General features: G+C 38.6%; 1 protein-coding gene across 1 annotated transcript in view; it reads right to left on the bottom strand.

Annotated features, from left to right (window-relative positions):
• The window catches only part of IQUB (IQ motif and ubiquitin domain containing), an 81,803-nt gene that overhangs the window by 27,115 nt on the left and 50,605 nt on the right, over positions 1-4,083 (bottom strand). The window lies entirely within an intron of this gene.

The raw sequence follows: 4,083 nt of genomic DNA, 5'->3' as shown, positions 1-4,083 counted from the left end.
CAGGTTGGAAATCACTCAAAATGTAACTGAGGAAGAGCTGCCTCCTTAAAGTAGAGGTAACCCTAATGATGTTGAGGGAGTAAAGTTTTGGGGACATTCATTTGCTGATTTGGCACAACTCAAAATGAGAAGAAATAGCTGTGAGCATCCATTAAAAATTGGAACATTTACTGGACTGGTATTGGCCATTTTGAATCAGACAATCATATGTTCTATCCTGGGAATGACATATTGAAGAGGAATGGCATCATATTCATCCTCAAAAGATCTATCCTGAAGTACAATGCTGTCAGTCATAGGATAATATCCTTACACCCACAAGGATGCCCAGTTAATACAACTATTATTCAAATTTACACATTAACCACTAAAGCTAAAACTAAACTGAAGATTTTTACCAACTCCTGTGGTTCAAAATTTACCAAACATGCAATCAAGATACACTGATAACTACTGGTGTTTGGAATGTCAAATCTGAAAAAAAACAAGCATTGGAAAATATAGCCCTGATGAGAGAAATGATGCCAGACATGACATGATAGAATTTTACAAAACCAATGACTTATCTATTGCAAATACCTTTTTTTCAACAATCTAATGTGAACCTCAATATAGGAATACACAGGAATCCAATCGACTACATCTGTGAAAAGGGACTATGGAGAAGCTCAATATCAAGAGTCAGAAAAAGGCCAGGGCCAACTGTGGAAAAGACTACAAACTGTTCATATGCAAGTTTAAGTTGAAGCTGAAGAAAACTAAAACAAATTCACGAGAGCCAAGATACAACCTAGAGTATATCCACCTGAATTTAGAAACCATATGAAGAACAGATTTGATGCACTGGTGTTCAGTGCATTCAAAGACTGAAGACCAGAAGAGTCATGGGATGACATCAAGAACATCAACATGAAGAAATCAAAAGGTCATTAAAAAGGCAGAAAAGGAAGAAAAGACCAAAATGGGTATCAGTAGAGACTCTGCAACTTGCTCTTGAATGGAGAGTAGCTAAAGTGGTTGGAAGGATGGTGACATAAAAAAGCTGAAGAGAAGATTACAAAGGGTGGCTCCAGAAGACAAAGAAAAGTATTATAATGATATATGCTAAGACTTGGGTGTAGAAAATCAAAAGGGAAGACCACACTTGGCTTTCATCCAGCTGACAGAACTGAAGAAAAAATTCTGGCCTCCAGTTGCAATACTGAATGATTCCATGGGCGAGATACTGAACAATGCAGGAAGCCTCACAAGGACATGTAAGGAATACATAGAGTCACTGTAGCAAAAAGAATTGGTTGTTATACAGTCATTTCAGGAGGTAGCCTATGATCACGAACTCATAGGACTAAAGAAAGAAGTCCAAACTACACTGAAGGAATTGGCAAAAAAAACAAAGCTGCAGGAATTGATGGACTACCCATTGAAATGTTTCAACAAATAGATGCAGTGCTGAAAGCACTCACTCATTCATGCCAAGAAATTTGGAAAACAGCTATCTGGCCAACCAACTGGAAGAGATCCTTATTTGTGCCCATTCCAAGAAAGGTAATCCAACAGAATGTGGAAATTATCAAACAATATCATTAATATCACAGGCAAGTAAAATTATGCTGAAAATAATTCAAAAATGGTTCCAGCAACAGATTGACAGGAACTGCCAGAAATTCAAGCCAGATTCAGAAGAGGATGTAGAATAAGGGGTATCATTTCTCATGTCAGAGGATCTTGGCTGAAAAGCAAAGAATACCAAGAAATGTTTACCTTTTATTAACTATGCAAAGGCATTTTACTTTGTGGATCATAACAAATTATGGATAACATTACGAAGAATGAGACTTCCAGAAAACTTAATTGTGCTCATGAGGAACCTGTACATAGACCAAGAGGCAGTCATTTGAACAAAACAAGGGAATACTGCATGTTATAAAATCAGGAAAGGTGTGTGTCAAGACTGTATCCTTTTACCGGACTCAATCTGTATGCTGAGCATATAACATAAGAAGCTAGGCTATATTAAAAAGAACAGAGCATCAAAACTGGAGGAAGACTAACAACGTGTGATATGCAGAGAACACAACCTTGCTTGCTGAAAGGAAGATGACTTGAAGCACTGATAAAGATCAAAGGCTACAACATTCTGTATGGATTACACCTCGGCTTAAATAAAACAAAAATCCTCACAACTGGACCAATAAGCAACATCATGATAAATGCAGAAAAGATTGGAGCTGCCAGGCATTTCATCTTACTTCAATCTATAATCAATGCCCATAAAAGCAGCAGTTAAGAAATCAAATGATGCACTGCATTGGGCAAATCTGCTGTAAAAGAACTCTTGAAAGTGTTAAAGAACAAAGATGTCATTTTGATGAATGAGGAGCAGTTGATCGGAGCAATGGTATTTTCAAAAGACTCACATGCATGTAAAAGCTGGACAATCCATAAGAAAAACCACAGAAGAAGTAATGCATTTGAATTGTGGTATTGGCAAAGAATACTGAATATGCCACGGACTGCCAAAAGAATGAACAGATATGTCTTGGAAGAAGTACAGCCTGAATACTCCTTAGAAGTGAAAATGGCCAGACTACATCGCTCATATTTTGGTCATATTATCAGCAGGGACCACTCACTAGAGAAGGGTATCATGCTTGATAAAGGAGAGGGTCAACAAAAAAGGGGAACACCCTCAGTGAGATGGACTGACACAGTGGCTGCAACAATGGGCTCAAGCACAGCAATGACTATCAAGATGGCACAGGACTGAGCAGTGTTTTCTTCTGTTGTACTAGCATCACTATGAGTTAAAACCTACTAGACGCACCTAACAAGCAGTGCTGTGGTCCCTGCTTCCCTGATGATGGCTGAGGTTCTTGTTTTCATTTTCTAAATCTAGCATGGTAGCACCCAACCTAGTCCACCTCTGACCTGTGGGTCACAGATGGGAGCTGGCTTGCCCTGAAGCTCATATGGAGACTCCAGGTTAAGAACTCAGAGACCAGAGAAATAAGGTGGAATGGGCCCTCTGCAGACTCAGCGACACCAGCATAATTGTTAATGATGGTAAATGCATTTGTCACTGATTCTCTTCCACAATAAGCACAATGCAATGCACTGCTGTCAAGTAGGATCCAACTCATGGCAACCCCTCCTTGGGTTTCCAAGATGGTATCACTAGGGAAGTAGATTGCCCAACCTTCCTTTCAAGGAGGGGCTGGTGGGTTTGAACCGCCAGCCTTCTTGTTAGCAGCCAAATGCCCTACACACTACGCCACCAGAGCTCCCCTTTTCCACAATACTAAGGCTTTAAGAGATGTATCACCTAGAAATTTCACAGCGAAAACTTACTCTGTTTGCTCTTCTACTTTAAGATATAAAGCTGCTCAGCTGCTCTCTTTGGTTATAATTTATCAGAAACAAGGCTATGTTGATCACATTATTAACTTCTCAGATGTTTTGAAAGTATTTGTAAACTGAAGGTTAATTGCTTTGAGGAACCATAGCCCCATTTATGCCATACTTCCAACATTTATATCTGAGACTTGATATAATTTAAACTTTAAATAGAATCCCTTTGTACTGGAACAGATCTTCAGGGATGTAGGATTTGTTGTTGTTGCTGTTAAGTTGAGGGATGTAGAAGAGACACATAAATATTCCTTGGTGGCACAAGGAGTTAAGAGCTTGGCTACTAACCAAAGAGCGGTGGTTCAAATCCACCCAGAGGCACTTCAAAATAAAGATCTGGTGGTGTACTTCTTTAAGGTGTACTTCCCAAGGTCACAGTGATCAGGAAAAAACCCTATCTGCAGTTCTACTTGAAACATATGGGGTCTCCATGAGTTGGAATTGACTCTATGGCAAATGATTTTTTGGTTTAGAATGATAGTATTATGAGGAATTTTTAATTTATAGCATCAATTTACCTTTAAGTTTATACATTTATTATTAGTTAAATTATATAGAAAACTACAAATCTATCTCTATAAAACAACTATACCTTATATATCTTAAAAGAAATGGCATCGAGGATTCCAAGATGGCGGAATAGGAAGAAAGACTGCACCGACCCTCTTCAACAAA

The sequence above is a fragment of the Orycteropus afer genome, unplaced genomic scaffold (assembly GCF_000298275.1).
Source record: "Orycteropus afer afer isolate SDZICR_OR568_19922 unplaced genomic scaffold, OryAfe1.0 scaffold00170, whole genome shotgun sequence".
In the NCBI taxonomy this organism is placed as follows: domain Eukaryota; kingdom Metazoa; phylum Chordata; class Mammalia; order Tubulidentata; family Orycteropodidae; genus Orycteropus; species Orycteropus afer.
Note: the sequence above shows the minus strand (reverse complement) of the source record. Positions and strands in the feature narration are given on the sequence as shown.